This window comes from Schistocerca nitens, chromosome 1 (genome assembly GCF_023898315.1).
Source record: "Schistocerca nitens isolate TAMUIC-IGC-003100 chromosome 1, iqSchNite1.1, whole genome shotgun sequence".
Lineage (NCBI taxonomy): Eukaryota > Metazoa > Arthropoda > Insecta > Orthoptera > Acrididae > Schistocerca > Schistocerca nitens.
The window spans coordinates 608,370,809-608,394,646 of NC_064614.1; the positions used below are offsets into that span (position 1 = coordinate 608,370,809).

General features: G+C 42.7%; 1 protein-coding gene across 1 annotated transcript in view; it reads right to left on the reverse strand.

Annotated features, from left to right (window-relative positions):
• The window catches only part of LOC126256894 (uncharacterized), a 758,813-nt gene that overhangs the window by 448,348 nt on the left and 286,627 nt on the right, over positions 1-23,838 (reverse strand). The gene's annotated exons all lie outside the window — the stretch shown is intronic.

Below are 23,838 nucleotides of genomic sequence, written 5' to 3' on the forward strand. Positions count from 1 at the left end.
ATAGCCACGGGTCGTAACACATCTGAAATGTAACGTCCACTGTTCAAAGTGCCGTCAATGCGAACAAGAGTTGACCCAGACGTGTAACCAATGGCACCCCATGTCATCACGCCGGGTGATACGCCAGTATGGCTTCCAATGTGCGTTCACCGCGATGTCGCCAAACACGGATGCGACCATCATGATGCTGTAAACAGAACCTGGATTCACCCGAAAAAATGACGTTTTGCCATTCGTGCACCCAGGGTCGTTGTTGAGAAATCGGTTGGAAACTTTCCTTATTTCAGCACGTTGTAGGTGTCGCCACTGGCGCCAACTTTGTGTGAATGCTCTGAAAAGCTAATCATTTGCATATCACAGCATCTTGTTCCTGTCGGTTAAATTTCGCGTCTGTAGCACGTCATCTTCGTGGTGTACCACTTCTAATGGCCAGTAGTGTATGTAACGGTCGTGAGCGTTAGCTATGTTTAAGATAGGACGTCGTTAGTTGATTTTAGTTAAGTAAGCTTTTAAGGCGGCAAAGTCGCTAATATCAACAGCTCGATGAGTTTGAACGAAGTAGTATAATAGACCTACGAGAAGCTGGATGGTTGTTTCCGCGATACTGAAGATAGACTTGGCAGGAATGTAGCCACTCTACATGTTTGCTGGCAGCGGTGGTCACGATAATGTACGATTCCAAGATGACCGGACCACGGACGGCCACGTGGCATTACCGAGAGGGAGGACCATCGTGTTCGGCTTACGGCTCTGGCGCATAGTACTGTATCTGCAGCGGCAATTTGAACAGCGGGTGGCACCGCAGTGACATCACGTGCATTCCACTGACCACGCCCACCATTTGTGACTTCAGAGGTGACAAGCGAGAGCTCACTGGAGGACAGGGTGGAGGTCTGTTGTGTTTCCTGATGAAAGCCGGTACTGTCTCGGTGCCGGTGATGATGAGAAGAAGTGTTGATTAGAAGCAGGCCAGATGAGGGCCTGCAACCAAACTGTTTGCGTGCAGTGTGTGCTAGAAAGGCCGGGCCTCCACCTGGAGTTATGGTCTGGGGTACGATTTCGTATGACAGCAGGAGCACTCTCGTCGTTCTCCCAAGTAGCCTGACTGCTAATTTGGACATCAGTTTGGTGCTTCCACCTTTGTGCTACTTACTATTCATGTAATGCATTTCAGGTTTTTTTTTTACCGACAGGATAACACTCACCCTCATACAGCTGGTGTAACCCAAGATGCTCTACAGTGTGTCGACACGTTGCCTTGCCCTGCGCAATCCCCAGGTGTGTGTCTAATCGATCCATCATCGGATGACAGCTACAACGTTATCCACAAACAGCATTAACCGTCGCTGTATTGACCGCCCAAGTGCATCAGGTATGGAACTTCATCCCAAAAACTGACGTTCGGCACCTGTACGCTTGCATTCAACATTCTGGCGGTTACACCGGTTATTAATGTTCCACCGTTTCACATTGGCAATGTATTATCTCGCGCTTACGTTGACCTGTGATCTTACAATGTTATTCACTTAAATAGGTTACCTAGAAAAATGTATTCCCGAAATTAATAAATAAAGTAATTAATTATTTTTTGGCGTTGAGACTTTTTCTGCCAGTGTATCTACATTTACTTCTGTGTTCTCAACCTCACTATAACCTTCAGAACGTACTTCTGCTATGTAATTATTAAGGTCTCTTCTTTTTCGTACACTTGTATACGTCTTTTGTGGGCTATTATTGTTTTTATCTGCACAGAGTCTACAGGAACGATATACAGTAGATGATGACAGTTTGTAGATTCGGCCTGACACCATTCGTTCTTTTATTTTATGAACAGTTTACACACGAAGCCTTCTTCTTTGAGTGTATCCAGACTTTCATAATCACAGCAGCAGTCTCTCTAGAGGCTAACATCTCGACCATGCGGGCTTTCTTCTTTGAACACTATTGACATTGCCTGTTAGTCCAACTGCATATGTATCCTAAGGACTCGAGAGGTATCTAAATGGAAAATGAACCACCAAAAGCTGATGTTTAAGAAAACGTTTTTACTTGTTTAGGCTATAACCTGTTTTTAGCAGTGTAGGACCCCAAGAAACCCGAAGATCCAAATTAAAATATCATGATAATTTAAAGTAGGGAAAAGTGTTATCCTGACAGGTACGACTACTTTGACAAGAATACAACACCTTAAAGTTTTGATGAACGCCAATTTCAATAATTACTGAGTATGTCGTGATATAAAGGTAGAAAGAAAGAAAGGTTATTTTTAATTAGCTATCAAACATCTGAGTAATAACTGCAAATCAGTACGACGAAAGTTAAGTCCAAAGCAATATGTCGGTCAGAGATAACATTTATTGTGAAAGAGAGTTGTAAACTCGGCGAAAAGGAAATTTAATGCGTCTACAATGCTCGATCATGGAAATGTTAGTCGCTTACTAGCTTGCTTGCTATCAAGTCGTGAGAGAGCACCATTTGTTTTAGTACTAAAAACGGAACGCTGCGAGATTGTTTCTATTAAAAAAAAGTACTATTGCATGATAGAGATGCGCGAACTGTGTTGTCAGTTATTCTGACTTGAGAACTTGAACTGAAGTGATATTCTGATAGTGTACGACGAGTTAATAAACTTTAATTATTGGAGATATTATTGTTGGACTCAACCTTCATCAAAGTGAACAGTTACAACGAAGAATGGACATAGTATCGATGACTGCAATACCTAATTAGCATTGAGTAGGAAACATTAATACGACCACACGAAGATAATACAAATACGCCGATTGTAAAAGTTGTCGTAATTGTCAAGATCACCGAACTGACGAGAATCGTAATTGATCTGATTCATCAGTGTGCGTGTGGTGTGATGATTATAAACTAAGTGCTAAGAAGGAACAATAAAAATTGTTCGTCACTAATGGAAATCTCACGTGTTGGCTCCATCATTAATTGAACTGTGTGATAGTTGATCATCAAAATTAATGAACTGTGAACATTTTAATTGAAAGACTGACTTGATGAACATTGAGCATTGAAAGGAGTGTTTTCCGAAATAATATTACGACACACGACAGCAAAATAGCATTATAGATTATCTGTGGACTTGCGTCGTGCCGTAGTGAACAATTCTGCCTAGCAACGTAACAACAACTACTGATATTGAACCGCAAATGAATTTTTTCTCGCTTCAGTGGTGTGAGACGATGCCGGTGATGAATGATTCACTAAATACTGCAATGACCAACTAAACGGGCATAGCAAATCATCATAAAACCCTGACAGACAATTAAAATCAGCAGTTCGCATCGCTGAGAAGACTGTGCGGACTCGCAAACGGACTTTCATACATTACGCGACGAACAATTTTCTTTAGAGATTTTCAGGTGCTGTTCCACGTTATTCGACGGGGACAACCATCACTGCGCGTCGCGTCTCCATTCCACTGACCGAGCTGTGGCAGTAGCGGCTCAACATCAACAGCGACAACAAAAGGGGAGAGGGGACGTCACAGCAGCTATCCCACCTACAGATGGTTGCAGTCGATTCTTAGATACGTTGCAGACAGTGTTGATGGTACAAGTAAAGACTTTTATGATATAATGATTATGAACTCTTTATTGTATCATGAGATGCGACAAATAAAACAACAAATAACGACACAGTGAATGAGAAAATGTTATGACCAGGTATAATTACTTTCGTCCGGCCACAACTGTGGATTCTTTGATAGCTCTGGAGAAGGCTCTTCAAATATTAGTTCACTTCATTACATAATTGAATAAAATATTTACACTGACACACTTCTTTGCAACAGGATTAACAAAATGTTCTCTTGCAGTACAAAATGCAACATTAAAACAGTACAAATTTATCCGAAACTAAAACTACTCATTGGTCCAGACGATGATGTTGACTACTGTAGCTGAGGTCTCGAACTGGACTGAGCTGTTTCAAGCAGGACTCTATATTGACCTCCGCGTGAGGGCGCTGCTGTACTGAGAGGGAGGGCGTATGTTGTGGAGTGCCTCCCACTGGTTGTTGCAGACTGCAGCGAGCCGTCGATAATGCCTATGGTATCGATTAGCGCTGCCAACTTTGGTGTGGCACCATGATATCTGGACGATACTATAGGAAAAATAATCATGTATCTTATGTTTGTCTTTATTTTCATACTTTTTTATAACTTCAAAGAGATAAGAAAGGCTGGTACAAAACGTAAAAGAATTGAAAATGAGCTCTTCTATGACGAAACACAGAAACACCCCTTTCGCGTGGCAAGCATGCAGTACAGTAACGACCATGACTTAAAGTGTCGTACTGTAGAGGCTCCACCCGTTGTATGAAACCTCTGAGCATTAAGGAAGTGTACGTGACTTGCAGAATACCGGTATGTTGTTTTAGGCGCCGTGTTATAATGTCAGAATTTTCAAGTGTGTCAGCATTCAAGACTATTAATTACAGACAACTTTACCATCTTTCTATGTAACTCAGCAACAAAGAAGAACCTACGGCACTACAAAGTTATCTCTCTCTCAATTATTAAGTGTACATAGAGCAAATAAACTTATTAATATGTTACCTTTTAACAGATGCCTGATTGTCTTTCTTGCTCACCTCTACTACCGACACATCAGTAGACAGTTTGGTACTTGATAATGTAAACTTAGCCGCAGAAGGTCTTCAGTTTTTCACGGTCCAGTCTCACATCTTTCTTTTTGTGGTTTGTTCTACAGACAGCGTCGATGTAAGTACTGGTAAGGTGTTGAATGAAAATCACGTTAAGATTCGTTTTGAGATGATATACATTTCATATTAACGGGTACACAATATCCTGAAAGAAGTCCCAACTATAAGGAGATGAGAGCGCGAGAGATCCCAGGTTTGATTGACTCGAGACCAAATGTCTACGTAGGAAATTTCCAAATCTGACTAGAAGAAATTGATGCATAATTCGGAGGATGTCTAGCGTTGCTGCGTGACTTAAGATGAAATTTAGATCTACTGCCCCATTATGAACAGTAAACTGAGAGGGTCAAAGTGCACCAAAAACGATGAATACCTGTTTGTTGGAAAATTATGGCGATTGTTTTTTAGACTAATAGGATATCATCATGACTGAATATTTGGAAAATGTAAAATGTTGCTGATCATTATTATTATTATTGAATGTTTACAACCATTCATCTAGAGATTTGAAGCAGGAGTGAACTGGATTGACGAAAAGATAGTTCTCTTTTACCAGGATAGATGGCTTGTTCAAGCTTCGTCCGTTTCTGTGGCAACAGTTAGCGATCTGGGTTTCAAAGAGTCTCCCCATTTTCTCTGTAAGACATCCTTTCTCTCTGCGCGTCATTTGTTCGTTTCTTGTCTCCCCATAAAACTACTTAGGGTAATGAAATTATCATAGAACGAATTAGTTACCTCTAGTGCTCACTAAAATTATGCAGATTTGTAAACAAATTTCATTTCCGACGGATTAAAAAATTTGGAGTCCTTTTGAACGAAATAGAATGTACTCAATGGAGATAATGTAGAGGAATAAAACTGAATGTTCTCAATAAAAGTTATAAACCAAATTTCCAACCAAATGCATCATCCAAACTCGCAAGTGCTCGCTATAGCTGTAAAATTTCGTTTCTGTACCGTTCCTGTTCGCTTGTTTCGGGGAATACTGCGTACGACAGAGAAAGAGGCTTCCTTCTGCCTTGAAGTCTTGGGCTGGTCTTAACTAATCCCACTAAATGGGTACAGGTCGGAGCGTATGAGGACAGATCGAGAAGAAGTGATTTCCCCATGACTGCCGGAGCCCCGACCAGAGGCAGCACTTAACGGCAGCGCTGAAAAGAGGAGCAGGTAACGGCCAATGAGAACGTCTGCATTCCTGATTACGACAGGCTGAAAGGCTGTATGTTAAATAATTCCGTGTAGTGGTGTGGAGCTGACGAAATCGAGGAGTCGGGTAGAAGCCTCCATGGTGTTGGGCGGAGTTTGCGTTGTTACGTGCTCATCATTTCGGAAGTCTGAAATTAGTGATGCTCTATGATCAATGAAGTTACTTTTCCGGTACGGGAAGGCTACGAAGTATTTGAAAGTGCGTTCTCACGCGGGCGTCCAATTTTGCTTAGGCTTTTCCCTCTTTTTGTCTGCGACTGCTGCGGGTTTTTGAGTGTAGACTCGTCGCTAAAACAAGGCTTCAGAGCAGAGAGTGGAGACAGCATCTAGCTGGAGGCGTTTTCGAATAAAAGTGACGGACTTGGCTAGAGTTAACTGATAATAATAAATTTCATTTGTTTCCGTGAAAATTTGAGCGTGGTGTTTTCGAGTGACGTCTTCCCTACCGACTTTGAACTGTGTTCATGTTTACTTGTTACGGTCATTGTCAACAGATAACTAAAGCCAGTTGACAGTGGCGTACCGAACATTCGCGGTGAACATATTCCAGTCCAATACAAAGGTATCAGAACGTTTCCTGAAAATACATTGTTCTTGAAACTTCCTGGCAGATTAAAACTGTGTGCCCGACCGAGACTCGAACTCTGGACCTTTGCCTTTCGCGGGCAAGTGCTCTACCAACTGAGCTACTGAAGCACGACTCACGCCCGGTCCTCACAGCGCACACTCCGCTTCAGAGTGAAAATCTCATTCTGGAAACATCCCCGAGGCTGTGGCTAAGCCATGTCTCCGCAGTATCCTTTCTTTCAGGAGTGCTAGTTCTGCAAGGTTCGCAGGAGAGCTTCTGTAAAGTTTGGAAGGTAGGAGACGAGATACTGGCAGAAGTAATGCTGTGAGGACCGGGCGTGAGTCGTGCTTCGGTAGCTCAGTTGGTAGAGCACTTGCCCGCGAAAGGCTAAGGTCCCGAGTTCGAGTCTCGGTCGGGCACACAGTTTTAATCTGCCAGGAAGTTTCATATCAGCGCACACTCCGCTGCAGAGTGAAAATCTCATTCTGGATACATTGTTCTTGTTTAATACTAATACAGTCCATTATCCTTGTTTTGTTTTTGTTGATATTCATCTTATATCCTCCTTTCAAGACACTGTCCATTCCGTTCAACTGCTCTTCAGAGTCCTTTGCTATCTCTGGCAGAATTGCAGAGTCATCGGCAGTCCTCAAAGCTTTTATTTCTTCTCCCTGAACTTTAATTTCTTCTTCAAATTTTTCTTTGGTTTCCTTTGCGACTTCCTCATTGAACACATTGAATAACATCAGGTACAGGCTACAACCCTGTCTCAGTCCCTTCTCAACCACTCCTTCCCTTTCATGGTCCTCTATTCTTATCTGTTTTCGCCTCTGGTAGCTTCAGAATATCAAACGATGTATTCCACGTAACACAGCAAAATTCTCTCCAAGTCTACTGTTATAAAAGTACCTATGCCTTTCTGTAACCTATGTTGTAAGATAAGTCGTATGGTCAGTACTGCCTGGCATGTTCCCACATTTCTCCGATAGCTACAGAACTTTTTAATTAATGACCTTTGAGTTGTGAAGTTTAGCCTGTCTCGTAGGGTCAAAGCTTTTAAAGCTTTCCAGTCACATCGCAGGAGCAACACGTAGCGTCATTGGTCTCGCGCATCGCACATCGCCCAGACTGCGGGCATTCATGTCGCAGCCGCGAGTGCTGGAGCTCCTTAAAGTGCACGAAAGAAACGTTTCATGCTGTGGGGAGTCTTTCTTTCTTTCTTTCTTTTTTTTTTTTTTTTTTTTTTTTTTTTTTTTTCAGTCATCAATCAATCTTCTGTTGGTTTGGTGCGGTCCGTCACGAATTCCTCTCCTGTGCCAACCTCTTCATTTCATTGTAGCACTTGCAACCTACATCCTCAATTATTTGCCGGATGTATTCCAATATTTGTCTTCCTCTACCGTTATTACAGTCTAAAGCTCTCTCTAGTGCTATGGAAGTTATTCCCTGATGTCTCAACAGATGTTCTACCATCCTGTCTCCTCTTAGATGCCTTACCATCCTATCACTTCTTCTTGTCAGAGTTTCCATATATTCCTTTCCTTGCCGATTCTGCGGAGAACCTCTCCATTCCCTACCTTATCAGTCCATCTAGTTTTCAACGTTCTTCTGTAGCAACACATCTCAAATTCTTCGATTGTCTTCTTTTCCGGTTTTCCCATAGTCTATGTTCCACTACCGTTCAAAGCTGCGGGCCAAAGGTACATTCTTAGAAATTTCTTCCTCAAACTGAAGCCTATGTTTGATACTAGTAGACTTCTCTTTGTCACGAATGCCCTTCTTGCCAGTGCTAGTCTACTTTTTATGTCCTCCTCGTCCCGTCCGTCATGGGTTATTTTGCTGCCTAGGTAGCAGAATTCCTTGACTTCATCTACATCATGATCACTAACCATGATGGTAAGTTTCACGCTGTTCTCATTTCTGTTGCTTCTCACTACTTTTCGTCTTTTTTCGATTTACTCCATATCCATATTCTATACTCATTACACTGTTCATCCATTCAGCGGATCCCGTAAGTCTTCTTCACTTTCACTGAGGTTGGCGGTATCATCGGTGAATCTTATTGTTGGTATCGCTTCACCTTGAATTTTAATTCCACTCTTGAACCTTTCTGTTACATCCCTCATTGCTTGTTAGATGTATATATTGAACAGTTGGGGTGAAAGACTACATCCCTGTCGCATTCCCTTTTTAATCCGAGCACTTCGTTGTTAGTCTTGCACCCTACCTCTTGACTCTTGTACATATCGTATACCATCCGTCTTTCCCTAGAGCTTACCCCCATTTTTCTCAGAATTTCGAACATGTTGCGCCATCTCGTTGTCAGAGTTCGCGCGGCTGCCCCCGTCGGAGGTTCGAGTCCTCCCTCGGGCATGGGTATGTATGTTGTCTTTAGCGTTAGTTTAAGTTAGATTAATTAGTGTGTGAGTGTAGGGACCGATGACCTCAGTAGTTTGGTCCCATAGAACTATCCACAAATTTCCAAATTTTCCTGTAGCGCCATCTGATGTTGTCGAACCCTTTTCCCAGGTCGACAAATCCTACGAACATGTCTCGTTTCTTCTTTAGTCTTGCTTCCATTATCAACCGCAGTCTCAAAACTGCGTCTCTGGTGCTATCACCTTTCCTAAAGCCAAACTGATCGTCACATAACACATCTTCAATTTTCTTTTCCACTCTTATGTACACTGAAGCGCCAAAGCAACTGGTATAGGCATGTGTATTCAAATACAGAGATACATAAAGAGGCAGAATACGGCGCTGCGGTTGGCAATGCCTATGTAACACAACAAGTGTCTGGCGCAGTTGTTAGATCGGTTACTGCTGCCACAATGGCAGGCTATCGAGAGTTAAGGAAGTGTGAACGTTGTGTTACAGTCTGCGCACGAGCGATGGGACACAGCATCTCCGAGGTAGCGATGAAGTGGGGTTTTTGCCGTACGATCATTTCACGAGTGTACCGTGAATATCAGGAATCCGGTAAAACAACATATCTCCGACCGCTGCGGACGGAAAAAGATCCTGCAAGAACGGGACCAACGACGACTCAAGGGAATCGTTTAACGTTACACAAGTGCAACCTTTCCTCATATTGCTGCACATTTCAATGCTGGTCCATCAACAAGTGTAGCATGCGAACCATTCAAAGAAACAACATCGATGTGGCCTTTCGGAGCCGGAGGCCCACGTGTGTACGCTTGATGACTGCACGACACAGAGCTTTACGCCTCGCCTGGACCCGTCAATACTGAGATTGGACTGTTGACGACTGGAAAAATGTTGGCTGGTCGGAAGAGTCTCGTTCCAAATTGTGTCGAGCGGTTCGACGTGTACAGGATGGAGACAACTCATGAATCCGTGGACCGTGCATGTCAGAAGGGGACTGTTCAAGCTGGTGGAGGCTCTGTAATGATGGGGGGCGTGTGCAGTTGGAGTGCTGTTGGACCCCCGATACGTCTAGATACGACTCTGACAGATGACACGTACGTAAGCATCCTGTCTGATCAACTGCATCCATTCATTTCCATTGTGCGTTCCGACGGACTTGGGAAATTCCAGCAGGACAATGCCACACGTCCGGAATTGCTACAGAGTGGCTCCAGGAACGCTCTTCTGAGTTTAAACACTTCCGCTGGCTTCCAAACTCCCCAGACATGAACAGTTTTTAACGTATCTGGGATGCCTAGCAACGTACTGTTCAGGAGAGATCTCCACCCCCTCATACTTTCACGAATTTATGGACAGCCCTGCAGGATTCACAGTATCAGTTCCCTCCAGAACTACTTCAGACGTTAGTCGAGTCCATGCCACGTCGCGTTTCGGCACTCCTGCCTGCTCGCGGCGGCCCTACATGATATCAGGCATGTGTACCAGTTTCTTTGGCTCTTCAGTGTATATTATTCTTTGTCAGCAACTTGGATGCATGAGCTGTGCAGCTGACTGTGAGGTAATTCTCGAACTTGTCGGGTCTTTCAGTCTTCGGAATTGTGTAGACGACGTTTTCTGAAAGTCAGATGGTTTATCGCCAGACTCATACATCCTACGCACCAACATTAACAACGATATTTGAAAATTTATGAGCTGTAGAAGAAGGAAGAGCACTACTCCGCGCAAAGAGATTATTCGGCCACTGCAACTACTCTGCATCTTCCAACATTTGTTTTCACGGGAAAGGAAAGATAGGATTTAACGTCCTGTCGACGATGAATACATTACAGACTAAGTACGTACTTAGAAGAATGGGGTAGAAAATCGGCCGTAATCTTTGAGAGGGATTTTTTTACGTCTTAGGTGATTTAACGAAATCTCGAAAACCTTAAATTTTTATGGCCGGATGGGAAATCGAACCGCCATTGTCCATAATACGAGTCCAGTACCTCACTACACCGACTCCTAGCTCGGTGCGATACAGATTTCACGAAATGCACAATGGTCCGCGCTGTGCTACTTTCCAACTGCTCGGCAGCTCACATTTATGGGACCATGTCTTGTGCTTTGGATTCTGCTAACAGAAAACGGTCGACTATACTTACAGACAGACTCACCAGCTCCACGAGCGCAGCAGTTATTACAGATTTTTATCGCCGTCGCAACTACGCACGGCCCCTGGTGAGACCGGCAGGCCTCGAAGCCCGGCCCGGCGGCGTGGGCCACGGCGCGTGGTCTATGTCTGGAGGCTGACTCACCAGCCGGGCACGCATCTCCTCGGGCGCAAACATTTCAGCCCGGACAGCCGGCGCAGCAGAGCAAACAGGCCGTCTGCCCGCAGGCCCGCTGCCGCTACGGGTTCTCTTCCTGCTTCCCAGCTACTCCATGATACGTGCCTTGCTGAGGCCTCATGCCACGAGTGAATTACACTGGCAAATACAAGTTCATACCCAAACGTTGATTGTACTTATTATCTATTTAGCTACAATGAGAACAGTACCGTTACCGTCTAACTCTGCAAAAATCTTTTTCGGTCAAAGTGAGAGGTCTGCGAGTTATTAACGATTCACGCAATTTAATCATGCTTACCTGCCACAGCCGTTATTTCGGTCTTTTACAACGGCTACCGCGTCTCTACTCTGTAACAGTTCCACCAAGAGTAGGAATAGTTGTCAGTCCTTCCCCCTATACGTTCTTATCAAGCAATGTGCCGAAGTGGTAATGCAATGACCGTGCATTCGCAAGGAAGGAGGTTGCAACCCCTGTCTCGCCATTCTCATTTATGTTTCCTAGTTTTCGTTAACTAACTTACGAAAAATCATTCAGTGTTTTTTCAGTTAACTTAATTTTCTGCCTTAGCCTTACATCTAATCATCGTTGCTTGTAATCTCACAGAAGACTCGTATACCGGAGAGGCTAGGTTCAAATTCCTGCTTCAACGAGGCCACAGCCTACTTCCTACTGCCCAGCTATTACAGTGCTTCGACTCTCATGAACTTGTCGTCGACTAGACGTTTCATTTTAAGCTTTGTATTTAACGACAAGCTAGATAATGAAACATAAGGCATCCTCTGCTGGGTGGAAATGAATGAAAGCGCGGGATCATGTTGCCAGTCGTCTCCCAGTCGTGTGCATAAAGTTTGACGTCATATAACGTGAGGTCAGCGTGACTACAGTGACGAATGGGGCTATGGCGCTATAGGCTATGGGGCTATGAGGCTGCCTCCCTAACCCCCCCCCCCCCCCCTGATACGAGTACGAGGCAGTAGAAGGAACCGGAAAAGACAGTGTCTGTCAATCAGCGAGCCGTTACAACGGGCTGTTGTCGTGTTCCTCATTACATCACGGACCAGAGATAACATCTGGACGATTTCTCATACAAGGGAAACTGGAAGAAGGGCGATGTGTGACGAGTGTAGCCCAGAAGTTTGGTAATACTCACAGCTTTTTTTCAAATGCCAGGGGAGCATTACGAACCACAGGTACTGCTACCGTAGGGAGAGGAGTTGGTAGACCACAGTCAACTCCAGCACTAGATGGCAGCTACAATGTGTAACAGGCAAGAGAGAGACCCACCTCAAACAGAACAGCGGATGCAATTTCAACCATGTAAGGGCTGTTCAAAAAGAAACGCGCCCCTAGTCTGGAATGCGCAAATCGGTGACAGGAGGGTAATATCGTGGCGTGTGTAACGAGGTGTGGTTCCGACCAGAACGTGGAAGTTCACAGCCCGTCGCTAGAGGGCACGCGTGCAGGTCACGTGACTACACAGATCTAACAGCATCATGCATCAATCATCCAACGCTGCCAGTCACATTGCAAACAGTGAAATGAAGGTGTCATAAGAAGAGCAAAGACATGTTGTTAGTTTTCTGACATCGGAAGGAGTAAGAGAAACTGACATTCATAGACGAATGTCACAAATGTACGCCGAACACTGCATGTCCCTTGCAAGGGACAAGGCGTGGCACAAGCGCTTCAGGGAAGGACGGGTGTCGTTAGGCGATGATGCACGGTCTGGAGCACCACACTGCATTACCGATGACATCGTCCAGCTGGTGGATGCACTCATTATACAGGACCGTCGAGTGACAGTGAAAGCCATAGCCGCTGTGGTCGGATTGAGCGTGGGAAGTATTCACACCATCATGAAGCAATGACTGCACATGCGCCAAGTGGGTGCCCAGTGGGTGCCCCACAGTCTTCAACCACACCAGGAAGCATGTCGAATGGGCCACTGTCTTGCTCATCTGCAGCGCTATTCTCGGGAAGGGAATGCGTTCGTGACACGAGTGGTGGCTGGAGATAAGTGATGGTGTCATCACTTCGAACCAGAATCAAAACGATAAAGTCTCCAGTGGCCAACGTCATCCACACGAGTGCAGGGAAGGTTATGCTGACGTTCTACTTTGACCAACATGGCCTCCTTCTGATCCACTTCCTGCAGCACGGGTCAACAGTGAATGCCCAGCGTTACTCGCAAACCTTGACCACCCTTCGCCAAGCGATCAAATTAAAACGACCAGGAGCTCTCACCCGTGGGGTCATTCTGCTCCACGACAATGCAAAGCCTCATACGGCCAACACAGTCGCGGCACTGCTGCAGAATTTCAAATGGAAGGTTCTCGCGCACCTTACATACAATCCAGACCTCTCTCCCTGTGATTACGCCATTTCTTGGCCACCTTAAAAGGGCCCTGAGGGGCAAACGAGTCACTTCGAACGACGACGTCCAGCTGTACGTGCGGAACTGGTTAACATCGCAGCCCTGGGAATTTTATGAGACAGCCATTCACCGCCTTGTGTCACAGTGGGACAAGTGTCTCAACAGCCAGGGTCAATACTTCTAACATTCAGGTACTGGTTTCTGTAATTATGCCTCCGGCTCGTTTCCTTTTGAACACTCCTTATATTTAACAGTACTGTATGGCACGCAATCACGCGCCTCAAAGTGTCAGGTGATTGCATTGCGCTCGTATCTTTGCCTGGAGGCCAGTACGTTGTGTTCCGTTGACACCTGCACATAGGCGGCAACGTTGGCTATGCCGCCAAGAGCATACGAACTGCACCAGCGACGGGTGTGGTCGCGTGCTCTTCTCGGGTGAGAGCAAACTCAGTCTGAGTTGTTATTCTGGGTGTGTCCTCGTAAGGCGAGAGGCAAGAACAGGTAATGTACTCTGGAACATTGTCGAACATGATCGTTTTGGTGGTGTAAGTGCTACGGTTTGGGGAGGCATAGAGTTGCACGGACGTACTGACCTCCAAGTCTTTGAACACGGTACACTCACCGGTCAACGTTATTGTGACACTGTACTCCTTACTCATGTGCGTCTTTTCTGAGGTGCGTTCGGTCCTGACTTCATGTTTATGGATGGCAATGCGCGACCGCATCGAACAGTGGTGGCGGACGAGCTCTTGGAACGAGAAAACGGATCAAATGGCTCTGAGCACTATGGGACTTAACATCTGAAGTCATCAGTCCCCCAGAACGTAGAACTACTTAAACCTAATTAACCTAAGGACATCACACACATCAATGCCCGAGGCAGGATTCGAACCTGCGACCTTAGCGGTCGCGCAGTTCCAAACTGAAGCGCCTAGAACCGCTCAGCCATTCTGGCCGGTACTTGGAACGAGAGTTTATTTGTTCCAATGGACTGGCGTGCTCGTTCCCTCGAGTCAGATCCCGTTGAGCACATGTGGGATGTGTTGGGGACAAGTATTGCAGCACGTCCTCAAGCACCAATGACCACCCAGCGTTTGCCAACTACACTGGTGTAAGAATGGAATGCTGTCACAAGAACACCTTATCAACGCTGTGGGCCAGCATGGGAGCACGTTGCAGAGCATGCACTTCTGTCTGCGGTGACCACAAACCCTATCAGTAACCATGTCCCACATTTTGTAATGTCCAGGAAACCATCATAAATTACGGTTTCACTTTAATTATTGTCATTGAACAAAAGTGTCATTTATGTTTGTCTCATTGCGTATTTCTTTGTTGCCTTCTTTACTGTGCTGTAGCAGTTCTTCCTACGTATGGTTCAAGTTTCATCGAGCTATGTTACTTGGGAGTGACACATCACGCGAAACTTACTATCGACCTCAGTTTTTCGCACCAGAATAGTTGGAAATAAGTAAATAACTTGTGAGTCAAATGCTTTTCTTCCACGACACAATATCTTTTGGCCTCATTAATACACTAGTATGAATTTCCGGAGGTTCCTCCAAAGAAATCCTAGTCGATTTCTTTTCAAGTCAAATAAAATGGATGAAAATGTAATGTTAGCTTGTTGAAAGAAGACTAAATCAAAGAAAAGATAAGTTACAAGGGTGGTCTTGTTGTACTACTAAACAATGTACTCTTTCTGTGGAGTAATTTAGTTGAACAGGGATCGAGCAGGAATGCGCTGTGCCCTATACAATGAAACTATTCCAACATTTTCTTTGGTTGACGTAGGGTAATCTCGAAAACCTGAAATCTGGATGGTAACTTATGGATTTCAAACCCTATACTGTCAAGTACAAACCCATTACCTTTAGTACCATGCCAGCTCACTTGATGAAATAGGAAGCCACAAGCAGAATCAGATGTGTAATTGTGCGATCCAAAATCCTGTCCATTACATTGCATATATAGTTTCTGAAACAGTCTAAAGTGCAAGGAATTCATTATTTTCACAGTGGTTATGATTACTTAGGGCTAAAGGAAAAGAGACATTACGACCTGTTAGTCGATCTTTCCTGTGATTCGGGTTATTTACATCACCATTATTTGTCATGTCTGAAGCAAGGTAAGTTCAGACCATAGCAAAAAGCTGTAAAAGTTCATCCTTATTCATTTTCTTATTGCTTTCTTTTACACTAGTCCACAATCACTAACACGACAGCCTTTCGTACAGTTTAAACCTGTAGAATCCTCCACCTTACGTCTCAGGTCTTTTATGATTCGGTTTAGACTTGAGCTTCTATGTTATAAGTTCGTGTAGTTCGAATAACTGTCTAACATTTAAAAACTTTATGTACACAACAAAAAATTGTCAAGAATTAGGTGCTAATTACAGAATCGATTTTAATTTGCCGAATATTTGGAATCTCCCATGTTTTTCAGTCTGTACAATGAACAAACAGTTAGACAAACCTTAGAGAAACTTGATAAGCGAGTTAAGATTCTCAGAGAAGAAATAAAAAAGTTAGGATTTAACGATGACATTGTAGTTCTATTAGAGATGGTAGCTTCTTGAATAGAGAAGTTATAAAATGAACATTAAGAAAAGTAAAACAAGGCTGATGAATTGTAGTAAAATTAAGTCGGATGATGCTTAGCGAATTGCATAAGGAAATCAGACACTGAAAGTTGCAGATAAGTTTGGCTATTTAGGCAATAAAATATCTGACGATGACCGAAATAGAAACGATATAATATGCAGTCTGTAAAAGTAAGAAAAGAATTTCTGAAACAGAGGAATTTGTTGACATTTAATTTAAATTTAAACGTTAGGAAATCTTTTCTGAAAGTATTTGTCTCGAATTAAGCCTTTTATGGGAGTGAAAAGTGGACGTTAGACAATTCAGACGATAGGAGAATATCGTTTGGAGTGTGGTGTTACAGTAGAATGCTAAGGATTAAATGCGTATACCGAATCGCTAACGAACAGGTACTGCATAGAGCTGGGGACAGAAGGAATTTGTGGCACAACTTAATTAAAAGAAGGGGTCGTCTGGCAAGACACATTTTAAACTTCGCATGGTGTATGGGATCTTTTTAGATCCCAAGGCTCTTTTAACTACAAACAATTTTTACGCAGTTTTAACGTGGATGGAGACTTCTCGTCCTCCAGATATGCTTTCCATGAAATTTTTGCTATGGGATCAGAAAATACCCCAGGTATACAATAAGTGATTTTCAACGTTATATTTCAACTTTATTACGAAAATAAAAACTTGGCAGCAATGCACCTTCAAAACAGACGTTTATCTGTCCATTGTTGTAAACAATTAGTAGAAAATAAATACACGTGAATTGTGACAACAAATTCACAGTTAGGAACTGCATTTTGTTGAAGTAACATGTGATATTATAGTTGACCCGTCATCGGTGGTGATATACGTTTCGAAAGGGGCTATAGTCTCGATCCGGCTGTAGCAGATTTACAAATGAGTGATAATGATAACGAATAAGTTTTTGGAAATGACGATGAGAGTGATAATAATGCAGGTATGATAGAGGAAGATATACAAGTCGAAGATAAAGTGGATGTCAGTGAACATGAAGAAGATGATAATGGTATTCAGCAAACTAGTGTGCCTATTCTTGTATATATAAGTGGACAGATAACGTATGACACAGTACGATCTGACGTGCGCAAGCAGGTTTCAAGGAATGTAATAAGTGAAACTGCACATATTCCCCGTCACCTTAGACCACAGTTACAGACAAGAGCAGATTGTCTCAGACTTTTTATCACCAATCACATGCAGAGTGATAGTAATGCATACCAGTAACCCTGCAGATGACAGTAAAATTCTACACCCACACCTTCAACGCTGGATTGAACATGGCTCCAAAGAACTGCAGGCATTCTTCGGTCTACCAATAATAGCTACACAGAGCACGTGGAAAATCTTTGAGAGAATTTTGGTCAGATGAGTATAGCTTACCAATTTCTCAAGCCACAATGAACTTTTCAATATTAATTAGTTACAGTGCTGCTAAATAGTGTGTGGTATATGAATTTCTTGCGTTAAAATAAATTTTTGAACTAAACAAACTAAACAATATGTATGTTTTTATATTTCAAACGTAGCTAGTACATAATTGTACAAGGTATACATAACTTAATTATAGCAAGCAACAATGTAGTTGTAATTTCAACAATATGTTTGGGCGTGTCAATAAATCATTATTATTTTGGTGGAAATATTTTATATTTCATCTCCATAAAATTGTCAGAATCACTTTGGGATCAAAAATGACCCCAGACATATAATATATTTATCCAGAGCTGATACCATGTGAGGCTTAAAGCATCAGGGAATTATCAATTGGGCTATGAACGAAAGCGAGGGACGAAAAAATTATATCGGAAGAACAAGGACAGACTAGAGTGGTGCCTCTGACTGAATATCACTTCGTGGTGAAATACAGAGTCATGTAATACTGTTACAACACACGTTATGATATATAACACGTAAATAAAATTATTCTGTTTTCTAAATGACGTCATGTTCGCTTTTAGCCGTGACTCTTTACTTCGTTATTTCAGTTTCGGCAATTACGTCTTTTTCAAGCATGTAGAAAGACATAATACAAAGTCTTAAGAAAAAAGAGAATGAGATTAATAGTATATACAACAATTCTCCGGTTTATAAGCCTTTACATACTTACAATACCTGATGTTATGTCATAGAAATAGGGTAAAATTAATGGTCTTGCAGGACTGTGTTACTCTTAAAGGTGATATAGTCATTAGTTGTTATTAATGACACGAGTATATTTGTTACTGACATGTAGGTTGTTGCCTGTCATATAGAGAACCTATTCTTTGAAAATTGCTAATGCAGCTAGCAAGATTTTTTAAGAACAAGTGGACTGCTCTTTAATGGAATGAGAGCTGAAATGGAGAGTTTGCTATTACAATTTAACTGTATGCATCCAAATATTGTTTTTACGATGTAACTAGAGAAACAACATTCCATTAATTTTGTGAGTTTCATGATAAAGAACAGTAATGGCACCCATAAATTCGGAATGCACTGGAAACCGAACTGCCTGCCAGCATAATTCATAAGAGTTTGTGCTACCCAGACGTACATGTGAAAGCTCTCTTTTCACTCAACGATCAACAGAATCATTAAGTTTCTCTATAACAAAACAAAATTACCGAAATGTTATGTATATTAAACGATTAAAGCGTGCTAATAACAGCTTCGTCCCTGAATGGTAGATAAAGTGCGTACTACAAAATTACAGAACAAGAAATCACATTGACACGAGAAATACATCCAGATAAAATTAAGTACGTTGATTCGCCTTATCATGATACTACTTCAAATAGAACAGCCCTCACTGAAGCGTGGATATTAAATGCGGAGTTGTACGCCAGTCATCAAGCTATACTTCACGTAGTCTGCTTACAACTCGACAAGGTCCTAGTGTGTACTGACTCGATGAGTGCCCTAATTTCCTTCCGAGGGCACCCGAAGGAAAAACTGTTAATCCTTTGGGACACGACATACTGCGAAGTCTCAGTCGAACAAAGGAGCTGCGGCAACGGATTAATCTTGAATGGATACCGGGACGTGTTGGAATTAGGGGCAACGAGCGGTGCGCGTCAACTGGCGAAAATGGTGCAGCGTCTACTTCCCATCGGCATACCGCTACCATACAGTGATTTGCGTACTGGACCCGCCAGCAAAAAAAGAAGAAAAAAAACAACGGGTCGGATAAAGTTAAGGGGACGTAAACAATAATATCAAAGACACACGGTTTAGGCTGTACTACGATCAACAACAGATACCACGCCATTCTTGGTTTCTCAACTTTGTACTCACGAGAATAGAAATTCTTACTCTTAAAAAACTAACAGCAAGTCATAAGAATACCAATAATACGAAAAATTTGTTAAAATTAATTTCTTCATCAAATTGTGATTCCTTCCACATCGTCGAGGACATTGTACATATATTTGTAGAATGTGATAAATACCCTCATCCAGGAACAACTACACTGTACAATATTTTAAAAATTCAGGACTATTTTTCTCTTAGGGTAGCTCTTGGTTCCATGAATAAATCCGCTGTCAAATGTATTTGCTATTTCATTCGTCTTTGTAAAAGGTAACATTAAAATTTGAGGATACCTTTACATTACATTATGCATGCACATAACTGGACTGTATGATAAAATATCGTGGCTTTTATTCTAACGGTGCAGTCACATTGATGTATTTTGTTGTCTCCTTATTTAGTTTAATTTTGTTTTATGTTTTGTAGAAAAAGTAGGCCAATGACCTGTTTGTATCATTATGTGTAATAATTGTATTGGTGAAATGGGCTCCACCTGAAACCAAATAAAATAAAATATAAGTAGCCCGCGATTTTCGTGAAATTAATGTGCGAGTCAGGCTCCTCACCGGCAACAAGGCAGGGAAAATATTCAGGCACACCACCATTTGTGCACTCAGGAATTCGTAAAATCAAATGTGGCGAATGTGAAAGTATCTATGTGCAGCAAACAGGTAGGTGTTTCACTTCCAGATTCAGATCAGACTGCTGTATTAATTGCCAAACAAAATTTTCAAAGGAGCATTATTTTTAGCGAAAATTTCGTTGCCATTGAACTGAGCAGACTTTATGTAATCTTCGATAAACCCACTGCCACAGGATTGGCCATAGAATTGGCCACATCGGATATTTCGAAAGCTCTTCTTTTCGACTTTCACGACGAACATAAACGACAAAAAAATGGCAACAACAAAAAATTATTGATGTTGGGTAATGAAATGTGGAGAATACATTTGTCTTGGTAACATATGCGAGTGATTAACATTGCAAGATCACAGATTAATATAAGCGCGAGATAAGCCATTGCAAATACGAAAGCTGGTGCATTACTAACACGTCTAACCGCCAGAATGTTGAGTGCATGTTTGTAAATGTCCATGCATTGTGTTACACAGATGCCGAATGTCCGTTTGAGGTAGGGAGTTCCATGCCTGTTGCACTTGGTCAGTCAATAAAGGGACAGTTAATGCTGCTTGTGGATGACGCTGGATTGTCCGATGATGCCCCTTATGTGCTTTATTGGCGACATATATGTGATCGAGCAGGCCAAGACAACATTCCGACGCTCCGTAGAGCATATTTCTCCACAATAGCGGTACGTGTGTGAGCGTTATCCTGTTGGAAAACACCCCTGGAATGCTAGCACAACAGGTTGAACCACCAGATTGATGTACAAATTAGCAGTCAGGGTGCTTTGGATGACTACAAGAGTGCTCCTGCTGTCATACGAAATCGCACCCCAGACTCCAAATGTAGGTCCAGTGTTTCTAATATGCAGACAAGCTGGTTGCAGGCCCTCGATTGGCCTCCTTCTAACCAACACCCGGCCGTCACATGCACCGAAGTGCAACCAGCTTTCATCAGAAAACAGAATAGATCTCCACGCCACCCTCCAATGAGCTCTCGCTTCGCCCACTGAGGTCATTCATAATCATTTACGGATTGTTAGCGATAGCAGTGTTTGGCGTGTGAATAAACCGTGCAAAAACAACTGTAGTATAAATAATTTTAGGTTATTTACTTTCGTTCAGAGGCAAGTTCCTCAACCATATTCAGCCGACAATACGCATACAGGTACCATTACAAAGATAATTATGTACTGCGAACATACGGATCTTAATAGAACAATTTGATTAGTGGCTGCCTATGACTTAATCCATATAATCAAAGACTGGTTTCAGGGAAGTTGGTAACGAAAGATTCTGTCAATAGTATCTTTCCCAAATCAGAGCCAGCAGAATATAATCAGTGACCTTTTATTAGTGAGGGGTGGTTTGGATCTTTGGAGACTTAGTTTTTATGGGAAACAGATGAGAATGTTTTTTGTGGCTAACTCGTGATTCACTCACATCATAGATTATTCAAAGAGGTCAGAACTCTTCTACTATTTTAACTCACAGTTCCCTCGGTTTTCAGCATGGACTTGAGTTAAATCTTCCTTGCACTGGGTGTGTAAAGCAGGCACTCGGATATAACGTCCCCTCAAGTTTTCTGACGTCTCAGACGAATTTATCTCTGGAAGCAGTCCAAGCGACTTAGTAATTCGAAAGCCACGTTACTGAAGGACGTCTATACATAATGAGACGTACTGGCAGAACACAAAACAAAGCTCCTATTCACATCATTAACACCTGGTACATTTCTGAACTTACAAGATTAAGACTGATAACTGCAGTGATTAAGCGGGTATTATGGAAATGTCACCACGAAGAGCTCTTTTTCCTAAATTCCGTTCCAGAAGCATAGTATTGAGTTCTAAAATGTCCGAAAAATAGTTTGCGGAGCTACATCATCACTGTAGGAGCTCCGAAACCTAAGAAAAATATTATTCGGTCCGACGATCAAGGCATATCATTATTTAATGCCGCAAATCGAGATACCAATGCACCTGGCAACATGTACAGCACTGTCATACGAACTGTATTCTAGAGAAACATGCTCCTGATATGGGATTAATTACCTGTTAAGCATGAAGAGATGTTTCGTCATGCGCCCCAATTCTGTAATTTTTAAACATGTTTTAATACGAAACTTATCAACGCATTAAAACTGTGTGCTGGTCCAGACCTCTCCATCGGAGGGCAAGAGTCTTAACCGATTAGGATATTCATACACGCCTCACGCCCTTTCTAACAGCTTCATTCTATTAATATTTCTCTTCTACTTTACTAATTTCTACAGAGATTCTCCCGTATACCTACCTAGCTGCGACATATTAACTTTCCTTTTGTGACCTATCTGCACAAGCCTCATTCCCCGCCAAACAGCTTCACGCCACTAGTACGTTTCTCATACGTTACTGCCCCCACGAAGCTTCTCTTGTATACCCACGTAACTCTTGGAACTCGTTATAGAAAGGATATGGCAAAGAATCTACCCAATCACACGCTGTGTGTACTTTCCAGGACGATATTTCACTTCACAGTGAAGTGTGTGTTGTTATTATGAGTCGGATGGGGACTCAAACCCAGAAATTTTATGTTGACCGAAGCGCTTACCTGTACGGCTGTGTCTAAGCCTTTTCTCCACCATGTCATTTCTTCCAGGAATGACTGTCCAGACAGTCATGCAGGAGACCTTACGAGAACCTGCCGAATGCTGAAATTGAGAAACAGGATGTTCCACAACAGATCGGAGTGTCTCAGGGGTGACGTTAAGAATGTGTTGCGAATACGTGCCTCCATTTCAGCTACGTTTGTAATCGAAGCACTGAACACAGTCTCTTTCAGCTAACTCCACAGCCAGAAGTCACACGGATTAAGATAAAGTGATCTGGATGGCCAGGCTGTAGAAAAATGACGGCTGATAGTTCTAGTATTTCCAAAACAACTCTGCAGTAGCTGCTTCACTGGCTGTGCAATGTGTGGATGAGCGCCGCCTTACATAAAAATGGTCCTACCCACACATCCACGTTGTTGAATGATTGGAATGACGTTGGTGTGAAGACTCTTATAGCGTTTGTCGCCGACAGTATAGGTAACAGGACCTACAGGAACCACCTCCTCCCAATAACTACGGCTCTACGATAAACGATGCCGTCGCTCCGCACCACACTGTTATCTCTGCAGAATGAAGTGGTACCAGCGATGTGCGTGCCAATTTTCATTTCCCATATTCCGCTATTCTGTGTATTGACACGTCCATCGAGATGGAAATGGGCTTCATCTGTCTACAGAATGTCCCATGGCCATCCATTATCAACTTCCACGTGAGCGAGAAATTCTAGAGGGGACGTTTGTTTTACTCACACGTCAGCATGAAGCAAATTCCCGAACATGTTTAATTTTGTATGGGTGTAAATACAGGATGTTTCGTAGAATTTTATACTCCGAGCGAAGATTTCCAGAGCTCGAACAACTTCTTGTGCACTGCATGTTTCCACACCAACGCTAGACATCTCTTGCAACGCTGTGCTCACATCTTCTGCTGATGTCAGATCAGTTGTTTACCTCTGCCACTTTGCACTTCAAAATAGTCGTTTTTAAATGTTTTTTATTCCAGTCTTTGATCAGAATATCAATTTTTAGACGATGACCGGTTTCAGTCGGTAATGACCATCCTCAGATCTTTTTTACACGTCAAAACGATGCCATTATGGCCTTATTTTACCGACAGTGCTCAACCTTTCATTGCGACGGCTATGCCGAGCATCTCAGACGGAAACC